Source organism: Chlorocebus sabaeus, chromosome 22 (assembly GCF_047675955.1).
Source record: "Chlorocebus sabaeus isolate Y175 chromosome 22, mChlSab1.0.hap1, whole genome shotgun sequence".
Taxonomy (NCBI): Eukaryota; Metazoa; Chordata; class Mammalia; order Primates; family Cercopithecidae; genus Chlorocebus; species Chlorocebus sabaeus.
Window position 1 is genome coordinate 35,043,208 of NC_132925.1, and position 14,356 is coordinate 35,057,563.

Genomic DNA, 14,356 nt, shown 5'->3' on the forward strand with positions numbered 1-14,356 from the left:
ACCAATTACTTAATTCATCTTCACCTACAAGATGGAATAATATTAGAGCCTACCTCATGGCCTTGTTGGGTGGATTAAGTAAGATAATGAATGTAATGTGTCTGACATAGAAAAAGTGTTCAATAAATGTTAATAATTTAAAAATGCTAATTTAAGTGACTCCTGTGTGTGCTCCATATGATTGTTCTTTTCAGCCATAGTGCTAGTGGTATGGCTTGCTTCTAAATTACTTTTCCCCATGAGAGAGTGAAAAAAGTTGTTGTGTGTGCATGGAGGAGAGAGCATATACCTGACTAAATAACGTAGATACTAATATAACTAGTAGCCTGAGAAGAGCCCTGAGTATCCTTCTCTGGAGCCATAACCTATGAAGGAAGTCCTGCTTAGCTCTGCTCTGGGAAGGTAAATGTACTATTTCCTGTAGTCCTGGCTGTGTGTTTTGTGTTCCAGGGTTAGCTCAGCCCCCTCCTTGCCTGTCTCTGCAGGGCTGTCATTGTGTGATTCATAACTCAATATTAACCACAGATGAGGGAGGAGTGGAAAGGGGAATTTTCTTTCATATGACATAAAGTAACTGGGATCACGGTTTTTCTATAGAAGCATTAATTACCCTTGTCAGTCTAACCAAGAACAAATTTTACTTCAACCAAGGATCATGGTATTTCATTGGCATCCAGTGAATGTACAATGAAGGCTTTGCCATTTATCCACGGGTATAATAAATTTAGAGTCTTTTGTGATTTATGTTTTTCCCTCATTCTGTTTAAACTGGTATGGTATCTATTAATAATAAGCACACAATTCTGGAATGTGAGACAGAAGGAAGGTTATTGGTGACAAGACTAGATTACCAGTGTGTAAGGTTTTTTTCAGACTTTTCAATTCATTGTATCTCTAATCCTTTTTTCTTCTTTCTGCTTTTCCCTTTATTGATTGTGGAAACTAATGGAATATAAGAGTTGGAAGGAGACTAAGAGATCATCCAATATTTTATAAAGAAAAACTGTGAAGGACAAAAAATTGGTGGGTGCCTGTGGTATTCTGAAATATATATTTTTCTTCAATCCTGTTTCCTGACATAAAACTTCTAACATCCTTAGAATCTTCAGTGATGTCTTTTTGTATACTAATGATTCACTGGTGGCTGGCAGTCCCTAGCAGCTTCAGGATAGGGGCTGGTACCCAGAAAGACCAAGGCAGGATTAGAGAGTTGGGGCTTTCTGCAACTCCTCCTTCAGGGGAGGGGGTAAAAGTTAAGTTGATCACCAATGGCCAGTGGTTTAATCAGTCATGCCTAAAGCTTCCATAAAACTCTAAGAGGACTAAGTTTAGAGGGCTTCTGGATAGCTGACAAAAATGGGGGTTCCTGTAGAGTGGCATGGCTGGGGAGGGCATGAAAGCTCCATGCCCCTACTCACATACATCTCTTCATCTGTACTCTTTGTAAAATCTTTTATAATAAACTGTAAGTGTTTCCTTGAGTTCTGTGAGCCACTGTAGCAAATTAATCAATACCAAACTGGGAGTCATGGGAACCTCTACTTGAAGCTGGTTGGTCAGAAGTTCTGGAGGTCTGGACTTGCACCTGGTATCTGAAGCCGAGGAGAGGAGACAATCTTGGGGACTGGGCCCTCAACCTGTGGGATCTGACACTATCACCAGGTAGATAGTGTCAAAATTAAATTGGAGGACACCCAGTTGGTGTCTGCTACAGAGATGATTGCTCCCTTGATGGTGGGGAGAAATCCCTTAATATTTTGGGGTCATAGAAGTCTTCTGTGTTGACTATTGTTTTGTTGGTATGAGAGCAGGGGAAAAATGGTTTGAGTTTTTCCTAATAGTGCCCTAACTAGCTCTTGTCTTTGATAATAATTCCTGTTCACAGAAATGCATCCAGTAAAATAAAGTGGATTATCACTCTGGATATTGGTCAATTTTACTAGTTTTGCATTGGTAAATTCCGCGTTCCTTATCTAACTACAATGTGGAACACATTGAACTCTCTGTGCAACTGGTTGTTCATATTGGTTCCTTCATTAAAATTCTGAGCCCATTTTCATTTTATATATGCATGAATAACGTGATCTTTCCTTTTAAAACAGTTTTAACACTATAGATGATAAAACAAAGAAGAAGAGAAAATGAATTATACAAACTTTGTGGCACATTTGGACTCAATTCTATGTTTTCTATGCCTATCTCCAGAAACTAATTTACGTCATGTATTCTTCTGGACTATGTATCTGTACTCTATTCTTCCCAAATTTTCCTTAGTCCTTTAAAAGTAGGCCATGTCTCCAAAATACAATGAATTGATAGCTTTAATATAAGCTTAATATGTATCTTTTTTCCCTTCCTAATCAGATGTGTATGAATTACTTAGAAAGTGATGGTGGAGGTAACTAACTATGGTGTATGCTCTGAGGTACTATTGAGGTCCTCTCTGTCTCCTTCATGCTTCTTCCCCCATCTACCCAAAATATATCTCCTTGTCTGACTGCCAATGACAATAGAACATCATTTATTTTGGCCAGAAGGTTCTAGCCCTAAATAGAATGCAAATACACTTGGGGGTAAATATAACACCTAATACAGATTGGCTGATAAACTGTTTCCAGTCTGAACTCTAGATGAAGGAAAGTTGGTAGAAGAGAAGACTAGCTAAAAAGGTATGGGCATCTGGTATTTTGGGGGAAAGCTTTTCCTGCTACACCCCTTATCACATGGTATCTGCTTTGTAGTTTCAGTGTTTAAGATAACCAGCTTCTACTCTCATGTCTCTTAACCCCTTATTCATTGTGCCTTTATGTATATTTTTCTCTTTACACAGCCTAAACTTAATGGTGAGTGCTTTCTGAAGACTGAAGGTGATGGCCGTTGAAACCTCTCAGATTAATCTCTGGGAATTTTAATTTAGTTGGCAAAGTAATATTTTTCAATCAAATATCAGGGGCTTCAATTTTTAGAACGTTGTCTTTTTAAATCCATTTGGCATTAACAACCTTCTTATACTCATCTGTTTAATTTTGGTGCCCAGTCTTCTGTAAGTTTTCCCGGTAGATCAAACAATAATACATCATTCTTTTAGAATCCAAGTTTCTGTCTAGTCATTGAGACATCTATCTACCAGTTTACTTAAGCTCAGCTACAATAATCTCTAGTCATAAGTAGGCAAATATTCACAAAGCCTTACATATTATGATATTACACAACACACTTTGGAGGTACTTAATTTATGCAGATCCTGGCTTTCTACATATTCTTATACTCTAATGAATACCTACTCTTCTATATCCAAGGAGCATTTTTAAATATTCTGATTAACTTTCCTTTATCTCTTCCTCCTTTTTCCTTTCCTTTCCATTCCTTTTTTGTTCATTCCCTTTTTCCTTCATTGAGTAAGTAATTCCTAAGTTCCTAATGTGTATTTAGCACATTGCTAGGCTCCATGGAATATGCTGTATCATCTAAATTAAAAAAATTCAAGTCAAAGTTTTAGAGATTACATAGCCTTAGAATATACAAAAAGTATCACAGTTTTTGGAGATTTTTGCTCGTTTGTTTTTGTAGGAAAACATATAGATCATTGTTTGAAATTTCAGAATTTCAGAAAATTTAAATAGGAAGGCCATCTTTTGGTTACATAATGAAAGAAATGCAACCTTCCAGCATTGTAAATGATCAACAGTTTTTGGTGTATTTTGTGTATTAGTAAAAAATACTAATGACTGTAATAATTATGTACATTTTGAACATTTTCTATGTGCCAGTCCCTGAGTGAAGCACTCTACACTTGGTTGTTGTGATCACGCTTAGCCTGGGAACTGGAACTAATGTCCTTCTCTATACAAAAGGAAACCATATGTATTGATAGATGCATGAAATTCATTGAAATAGGCACTTCTAGTTGGTTATCTTCTGGAACTGAGAAAGAACCTCAGATTGGTATTCTCCAAGCCAAGAGACCAGGATGCAGACAGCCCAAATACCAGCTACAACGAACTCTTCTTTACCTTTCCCTTTTACATTATAGAAAATTCAACAGCAACACAAATTAACCTTTGGAAAACATTTCCTGGGTTTTATGTTTGTGTGAAATGCCCCTTTACTAAGCTGGAAGATGTGTAAGATGGAAGAAGAGATTCTGCTGGATATGGAGAAATGGGAACCCTTGTACATGTGGAAATGTAAAATGGTGCATTAGGAAAACAGTTTCAATGGTCCTCAAAGTGTTAAACATAGAGTTACCATATGACTGAGAAATTTTACTCCCAGGTATATACCTAAGAGAAATAAAAACATATTCATATAAAACTCATATATGTATGTCCATGGCAGCTTTATTTATAATTGCCAAAATGTCTCTTGTGACTGGCTTCTTTCACTCAACATGACGTGTTCAAGGTTCATTAGTATTGGAATTTAACTCGTCTTTATTGTTAAATGATATTCCAGTGTATAGACATACCCTCATTTTATTTACCCTTTCATCAGTTGATGGACATTTGGGATTTTTCCATCTTTTGGCAGTGTGTGCATTGTGTATGTTGTGTGAGGGAGGGGGAAAGAATGAAAGGGATATTAAGATTAAATGACATAATGTATGTCATGTTTCTAGCAGAGTTCCTGGGACATGGCGGATATGTTATTATTTTATTACTATTGTTATGATTTCCTTTATCTAGGAGAGCACAACTTCATTGCCAGATGTAACTTTTATTTAGACTAAGGAATCAGTTAAGATAACCATAAGATACTCTTGGCCTTGAACTCTGCCATGTCTAGACAAAAATTATCTTCTTTGCCTTGGAAAATTATTACTTTAGTGAAATAAATTGTTTTCTTTCTAAATTTACAAACTATAAATTTTTACACTATAATACTTTGCTATAAAAGAACTTTTTAAGGTACACTTTTTAAAAAAATGTGCAGGCAACTGAGACAAAATACAAAACTAATTGGCAATGATGTGGATTAAAAAGCAGTTAAATTAGTCATTTATTTATTTTGAGATGAAGTCTCACTATGTTGCCCAGGCTAACCTGGAACTCCTAGGCTCAAGGGATACTCGTGTGCACCATTGTGCTCAGCTATTATTTTAAGAAAGAAAGAATTATCAACTTAGAAGTAAAGAACAAAGCTCTTATTAAATTATGCAGTTAATTGTAAAAATATACTTGTGTAAATGGAGGAAATTTAGGGACTTAGTGAAGGAGTCATGTGTAAAAGGAGAGAATGAGAGATTTAAAAGGTTGAAGAGCAAGGCAGAGAATAACATCAGTGCTTCCCAAAATTCTGAGTTTGAAAAATCAAACACATTTAATAAAATGAACAATTTAAAACTTAAAAAGCCCATATCTTTGAAACACATATAGTTTGAAAACTTTATTGTTTTTCAGAAAGGAACACATACCTCTATTCAGGAATTTAGTAACTATTGCAATTCATATTTTTAGATACAACAATAGACAAAAGTGGAATTGTCAGTTTTTCTGTATCAGAAGCCTGAGTAATTTTCTATCTTAAAATTATGATGCACATTTTTTTCATATCATGTTTCTGAAATTTAAAATGTTATATAGAAAAAAATAGAAAATTTCTTTCTTTTTTCTCCCCCCCCCCCCACTTTTTTTTTTTGAAAAGCTGCTCTCAAATTAAGGGTGCTATTTGGAAAGAAAGTAAATTGGTATTGTACATTTAATGTTAAATTCTGGTTACAGAATGAAAATTTCCCATAATAAAGCCAGGCTTCGATTTACTTTTTGTCTACTTCTGTGTCATTGAGCAAATAAACATACTAGAATATAGACCAAACATCACAAGTCAGGAAGCCAGGTTGTGTTACCAACTATGGTAACAAACTGGAGGTGTTTAATATACATTCATATTCTGAAACATATAGAACTGTGCTGTGCAATATGGTAATTTCTAGCCACATGTGGCTATATAAACTTACATTAACTGCAATTAAATAAAATTCAACATTTAGTTCCTCAATCGTACTAGCTACATATAGCTACATATGTATTGGACAGTGCAGACCACATATATCATCGCAGAAAGTTCTATTGGACAATGCCAATATATAAAGCTACCAAAAATATACTTGTTCTTGCTGATGGGCTTTTTAGATATCTAGGTTGGTTGGTTGGTTGGTTGAGGTTACTAATAAGGCAGAATTTTGACATCAGCCTAGGCCATTAATATCTTTACTTAGTGGCCAAAGAGATGTCCTTAAGTTTGTCTAGAGGCATCACAGACATATGTTAATAGACCTGGTGACTGGAAGAGACAGTGTCAAAGCTTTATTATTTATTCTTAAATATTCATTGATGTTCTGAGCAGTATGTTCACTCAGTCTAGGTCCACATGGCACAAACAAGAAGAAGATACTGCTCTTAACCTTAAGAAACGTATCAGAGTGGACAGAATTAAATAAGGCTATTATGGAGCTAATAATAGAACCATGTTCTGTGTGAATGCTGTGAAAGGCATGGTTTATTATGGAAACTGGTTAGAAAAGAAACATAACTGGGAATCCTACTTCATTTAAAAAAAGTTTCTGTGTTTGTGACACCTAAGAAGAAACTGGGTTCCTTGGTTATGAAGGAAAAGAATTGCTTGGAATACTTCTCTTTTATTACCCACAGAATCTAGCAAATTCCTAAATTCATAATAGATGGTCAGTATGTCAACTGAATAATTTACCAATCACTTATCTGTTTTAGTTGCAGATATTTAGAGGATTTTATCAAAATAGCCATATCTTTAAAAAAGAGTTTAAAAAAACAAAAACAAAACAAAGGAGGATGGCAGGATACCCCTGTATGCGAGTAGTTGTATGAGCAGAAATTAAAGCAAAGATAATTTTCTCAACCTTTAATGTGTTTTAAGCTTACTCTTACTTTAGTGTCATAAAGGGGTCTAATAGATATCAAAGGTTCATTTTTTTCCTGCGAACTTTATGATGAACTAAGGTGACTGACAGAATAGAATAAGCATTCTGGGCTCTACCTGCTGGACTGGGAGTAGTCTGGACTTGGTAATAAAAGAGAGTCTTCTCAGGTAAAGAAAAAAATGCATGAACCGGGAATATGCAATGTAGATTTAGGCAGTTCAGGTGAATGGTATGGCAGGCATCAGCTGTCCCGAACTTACTTATGGATTGGGCAGTTCCAAACCACTATTTTATTCATATAGTTGTCAACAGATAGATGGTCCAGTTCCTCCTACTTTGTATTTAACATCATGTCTAATAAATATTCAACACTTAGCACATGCAGACTGCACTTGTTGAGCCTCCCCAACAGCTACTAATGAGGACATTAGCTTTTAATTAACTATATAAAGCTTTGGGTTTGGACTAGAACGTTCATTCAGCACAGGCATCAATTTGTAGATCATTATAGGACATTAGTTGGTTGCTAGACAACCACATGTTCCAGCAGATTTTAGGCTGAGCTCCAACGATAAGCAAGGATCAAACATTTCAACTCCCAAATTTGATCTTATTATCTCCTCAGCCTGGACTATTCTAACAACTATACAGGTCTTACCAGGCAGAGCTACTAAGTTCAAACTATGGGGTAAAGTTTTTAAAAATAGAATATTTATCTTGAATGCAGAGGAAGAAATGTTAGTATAGATTAGAGCTGTTAACAATCTCAGCCAAATTGCTAAGGGGATGTCCATGTGGGACAGATAAATTTGCTCACAGGATATCAGATATTATTTTATAGTTTCATTTTAGTGTCTTTTAAAACATTTACTAGAGTTTTACGATGATTTTGTTATTGTTTTAATACAATTTTTTCTGGGAAATATGGTTACAAATATTTTCTGTACTTTTTATTTATGCCTATGGTATTACAATAGAACCAATGTGAAAAATAGGGTATAATAGAAATTTTACTTTAATTAAAGCAAAGTACTCCACCTCAGTGACCTACTTCATTAAATATTTTTATAAGTAAGACTTAATAAATAGATCACCTAGATGGATAAAGTGGCCACAAGACAGATTTGACAAAGCTGGAATGGAGCACATTTTCAGTTTTGCAAATTTTATGAAACTTCTCTATGGAGTATCAGTATTTGTTGGCTTCTGGGATTGTTCTATAGTAGATAATATGTTAATTCCATGAAACAGAATATAGACCTTGTCTATTCCTTCCCAATTTTTATGAGTTGAATCACATCTCCCCCAAATTCATATGTTGAAGTTCTAACCCCTAGTACCTCAGAATGTGACCAAATGAGAACAGAGTCCTTGCAGATGTCATTAGTTAACATAAGTTTAGACTGTGGTAGGGTAGGCCCAAGGCAATAACCAGTCATTATACAAATAGGTAATGTGGACATAGACACGCACACAGAACACCATATAAAGGTAAAATCAGAGATCCAGGTGATGCTTCTACAAGCCAAGGAACACCAAAGATAGGCAGCAAACCACCAGACATTGGGCAAAAGGCATGGAACAGATTCTCCCTGATAGCCATCAGAAGGAAGGGACCCTGACAACACCCTGACCTTGGACTTTTAGCCTCCAGAACTCCAGACAAGAGATTTCTGTTATTTAGGCCACCCTGCATGTGATATTTTCCTGTGGCAGCTGTAGGAAACTAATGTACTTGCAGTAGTAAAGTGAGCAAACGCACATTCATTTTCTGCAGCAGTCAGTTTTCTCCCAAATCCCTGCACAGAGACAAAGCCTTGGGCTACTGGCCATATAGCACTTTCAAAATGTACGGGAGATAGAATCAATAGACTTCGATGCTGCTACAAATTCATTTGTGTCATCCATCAATAACATAACCCTTGTGGCTAATCCATATCAAATTCATTCTAGCAAGTGATTTTCAATGATATCAAAAGAAGCCACCCCCTCTATTCATTTTCAAAAACATGTGTCAGCACTCCCTAAAACCCACAGATTCTCTTTCCAATAGCCATCCTCGCTTTGAGGGAAGAACCTGATAAAAGCCCAATTAAAGAGGTTTGCCATTGACTGGGGCACTTTTCTGGACAAAACTGAAAGCAGCGGATACTTCTTCAGTCCATTAGGGTAAGCCACACTTGCCAGAGGCTCATCAGCAATTAAAAGTTACAAGACGCTGCATGTCCCCAGTGGGTCCTGTATAGGTGAGAGATAAACACATGTCGAGCTGGAGAAGTGCACTGCATTATGATGTTCTTTGCATTTGAATTAAGACCCTGGTTGAGCTCTGTACTCATTGACTGCCAGTGTTTTTCTATCTGTGACTGGTGCCCTTTGAAATAGTTCCCTAGAACTGTTTACCACATTTAGTAAGTACTTAGTAACATTTGTTGATAGACTCAATGGATGAATAAATAAACAGAACCAAGTCCCTAGAAGTAGGTTCTGGATTTATTCCTATCACTCCTAAGCTCTACCTTTTTAAATGCCCCTGACTGGGTGTTAGTGCAGGTCACTGATCTTAACTCTCTTACACACTCACAAAATAGAGTTTCTAGATATTCCAGTAAACAAATGCTCTCTTTGGAGCAGGTTTGACTTAATGATATATCTCTTATCTCTCATCTCTCATTTGGCATCAAATGTACCTCTTTTTCCAAAATGTGTTAAAATCTACCCAGCTCAATAGTCCATTTGACACATATTACTAATCCATGTGTTTACTCAGTTGCTGTAAAAGTAAGTTTTACATATTGATCAAAATTTGGCAGCCAGAAAACCACAGCACAGATTGAGGGCCACTGATTTATTGTTTGTTGGATTTCAGACTCATTTTATCTCCCCTTAAGGGGCCCTAGAACCCCTTCAATTTATGTTATTAATTAACAACTCCAATCATTGCCATGTGTGCATCCAGGTATCAGAATAAGCACACACAGCACATCATTTCTATAGCTAAAGCAGCAATACTAAAGACCGGAGTTCAAGTCCTAACTGTGATTCACCAGTGAAAGGGAAGCAGTAAATTAGCAGACATGTAAGTTTTGGCTGGTTATTCTTCCACTAAGAATGTTATGATTGGTCAAAACGCATGTGGCCATTTTCTCTCCTGATCTAGGCAGCTGGAATCCTTAACTCCCTTTCTTGACATGGTGAATGATAACGCCCTGTCGTTTAAAGGATGGGGAGTGACACAGATTTATGAGAAGAGAGGCCAGGTTGTTGGAGCCTTTGGACATAACAGAGATGGCATTAATGGCCCATCATCAATAATACATGCGTTCAGCCTTGTTGATCTAGTGGTCAGGATGAGTTTCTACACATCCAGTTTATACATTCTCTTCTGATATATTTTTTGATGATAGTTTTGATCTGTAAAGATCTACAATGGAGGGAGTAGACTATGGCCTGGATTAAAGCCAACACAAGGGGATGATTGGTCTCATGGACTTGGCCTCATCAGCATAATGCTCTTATCTGAGAGAAGCATGGACAAGTGGGAAAACCATGGCTCTCAGAGTCAGACACACCTTGATTAGAATCCCATGTCTGCCACTCACAAGCTGTGTCTCATCAAAACACTTATTCAAACTCTCAGTAACTAAATTTCATTTTATTTAAACTGAAGCTAGTAATACTACCTTCCTTCCAGCTTTTTTGGGTGCATATTATGAGACAGCGTATGTTGAATAAGGTAATATATGAGAAAGTACCTGCTGCAGGACCTGGCATCAAGCATGGGTTCAGTGGCTCACCTCTTTTCCTTCTTTCTTTATAACCAAACCAAGACGCTAGAAGTGTTCTTTCTCACTCATACAGCTCTGTTTGCAAAATGCTGCCCTCTTTAAAGTAGAAACACAGGAACAAATAAAAAATGCAATTTGAACAAATCTACATGTTCTGTTAAAATCAATAAAAATAAACTTTTCGTTGCTCAACAACTAAAACCCAGTTGTTGTTTTAGCCGCCGTATGATTGTTACAGTGTGATGTGGAAGAGAGGTGAGTATTTTGCTAAAATACGAATACAGATGCTTTGAGTACCTGAATAATGTATATCCAGTTACTACCTGTTTACTAAAAAAGTCCTTTTTAACACCCGAATTTAGGAAATAATTAGAAGATGCGGGTATTGATAATGAATAAACCTTTTCCCGATTCAATGTTTATCATGTACATTCCCTTTTATTTGATCTTATGCATTGACTTTGTTAAATAGAGATTACTTCATAGATAGTAAGACATCATCACAGGCATTTGTGGAGGGAAGGGACTTGTTTGTCTCTTGTCTGGATTTAGACAGAAGGTTCTCAAGGGCCCTGTGCTGTTTTGAAATCTTTCCTCTCCCCTAGCATTGTGTTGGCCAAATAGGAAGCAAATCCTCATTGATTAGAATTGGGCGAGTCAGAACACAGAAATGTGACCAAGAAAAAAAGAGCAGGATGAGTCAGACAGGAGTGAGAGGAACTGAGGTTTGAATGGAGGAGTAGGAGGAAGAGAAAGGAGACTTCACTGTGTGGAGATGGCAACTGCCCTGGGGGTGGAGCTGCTTGGAGATGCAGGCCTGCTAGAATCCAACAAGCCTATGTCTGAAACAGCTGAGAAAGATCCCACTTTACATCGTCCTGTGAAAATAGAGAGTGATCTAATGATATTTGGCTATTCATATTAGCCTCCTCACCTCCTCCTTGTCTTTGTGTCAACTTTTTAATGAGATCGTCTTTGATAATCCTACTTAAAACCCACCACCACTGCCCCCCAAATTTCCCTCATTATTTTGTCTTTTAAAAATTATAACTTTAATTTTCTTTCTTAGCACCTATTATCATCCAACATTGTTTAAGTTACTCATATTTTCCTTATAATATTGACTCTGTAATTGCAGGATTTATTTCACTGTTATATCTCTGACACCCAAAACAGTCTGACATGTAGTAGATGCTCAATGTGTGTGGAGTAAGTAAATGAATAATTGGATGAACTGAGTATCTATTGCATCTGTAGTACTGTACCAAGCTGGGGATTTAAAGACAGGAAAGCAGAATCCCTACCCTTAAAGTGGTTGTAAAAGCAGACAAGTAAAATAAAAGTTGACCAGGTACCATGGCTCCCGCCTGGAATTCCAGCACTTTGGGAGGCCGAGGCAGGCAGATCACTTGAGGTCAGGAGTTCCAGACCAGCCTGGCCAACATAGCAAAACTTCGTCTCTACTAATAATACAAAAATTAGCCAGGCATGGTGGGGAGTGCCTGTAATCCCAGCTACTTGGGGGGCTGAGGTGGGAGAATTGCTTGAACCCTAAAGGTAGAGGTTGCAAGTGATCCAAGATCATACCACTATACTCCAGCCTGGGCAACAGAGTGAAACTGTGTCTCAAAAAAAAAAAAAAAAAAACAAAGAAAAAAAATTATGATCAGTGTCCTGCTCAGTGTTATGGCAAAGGTAAATGTGGGTTTCTGTGGGAACACAGAGAAGGGACTTCTAATCGGGGCTGCATTAGGACATGAGAGGCTCAGAAGTCTTTTTTTGAGTGAGTGATGTCTGCATGGGGACACGGATAAGAATTAGCTGGATACTAAGGGGGACAAAAGACCCTAACCCAGCAACAGAGGTCTCGGGTATGCACAGCCTTACTTTGAGAGATTAAATACAGTGACCAGTTACCCAAAAGTATAAACCTGACTGGTTTATATGTATCTCTGATTAGGGAGAGATCTCAACAGGCAAAAATAAACTCTCAGTGATAGCTGTGATTGAGTGAGGCTTCCACAACTGAACATTTAACAAGAGGCCCTAAATTAGGCCTTCAAAACTAAAGGCAGATGCTCCATGACAATGAGAGTTCAAAGAAGTTAATATGAATTCCATTTCCCTTCCTCAACTGTACATTAGGAATATTTATCTTCAATGACAAGATTATCTAATTATTTTAGAAAAAGCAAACCTGTGTAGTTTTTGATGTCAAGACTGTAAAGATATCAGCTATGTAAGAAGATAATAGTATCATCTACTTTGAGCCTGTGGTGTGCTAGAGTTTGCTGTTCAGCCCGTGAGAGTCAATTCTTAAGCACTCAAAAATCCTGAGAGCTGGTTGTTAAACATTCATTATTAAAAATTAAATTGCATATTCCTTTCCTATAGATTGATGTTTTTGTTCCTCACTCCCCAAATTCCTTTGCTGAAACCTAATTGTCAATGTGAGAGTATTTAAAGGTGAGAGTATTTGTGGCCTTATAAAAGAGACTCCAGAGGCCGGGCGCGGTGGCTCATGCCTGTAATCCCAGCACTTTGGGAGGCCAAGGTGTGCAGATCACGAGGTTAGGAGATCGAGACCATCCTGGCTAACCCAGTGAAACCCTGTCTCTACTAAAAATACAAAAAAATTAGCCAGGCGAGGTGGCGGGCGCCTGTAGTCCCAGCTACTCGGGAGGCTGAGGCCGGAGAATGGCATAAACCTGGGAGGCGGAGCTTGCAGTGAGCCGAGATGGCGCCACCGCACTCCAGCCTGGGCGACAGAGCAAGACTCCGTCTCAAAAAAAAAAGAGACTCCAGAAAACTTCCTTGTCCCTTCTGCCATGTGAGGACACGGCTAAATACCCCATTTGTTAACCTGAAAGAAGGCCCTCAACAGATACAAAATCTTCCAACACCTTAATCTTGGATTTCCCAGCACCCAAAACTATGAGATACATTTCTGTTGTTCATTAGCCAGTCTGTCTTTGGTATTTTGTTGTAGCAGTCTGAACAGATGAAGATAACTGTCGACTTTAAATAAATTGTATTAAAAGTTGATGAATCCTTCAAACTTATCGGTTCCTACTTGTTTTACAACATTTTACCATTTGCTCTGCTTTTAAGGAAACTTATACTTATCTGTATGGCGGAGATACTACATAGGTTACTGTGCATCTCTGTGTTCAGTGATGCCATGTTGATAGCTACAGATCAGCCGTGGTGTGATTACTTACAACATGGAAACTGGCAAATGCTGGGAAACAGGTGTCCCCCCACCCAAAGACACAGTCATTAAGCATTTTCTAGGAAACCACTGCTTTAAGCCCCAGAGACCTAATAGTGTTGAAGGTCTTTGGAGTGAGTCTGACACAGAGCAGAACTGTGCCATAATTGTGGTTGCTTAATAGCTCTTAAATACCTTTTAAATATTTGGTAAGTCCTATATTAGAGTCTTGTAAATCTCTTCTACTAGCTCCCTTGCCTCTAGACACAGGCATAGGACCAAAGAAGAAGGTGCTGCTTGAAATCTCCCTCCCTGGCAGGGTGGGTGGAACATGAAGGAGGGGCATGGGTAGTCAGGGGTATTGGTGGGCTACTCCTGTGGTGGCTTTCTGGGTCTCCTGTGCTGTGAGAACTGTGCTGTCCCCGTGCACGCTGCGGTGGGTAGATCACATCTTCAGGG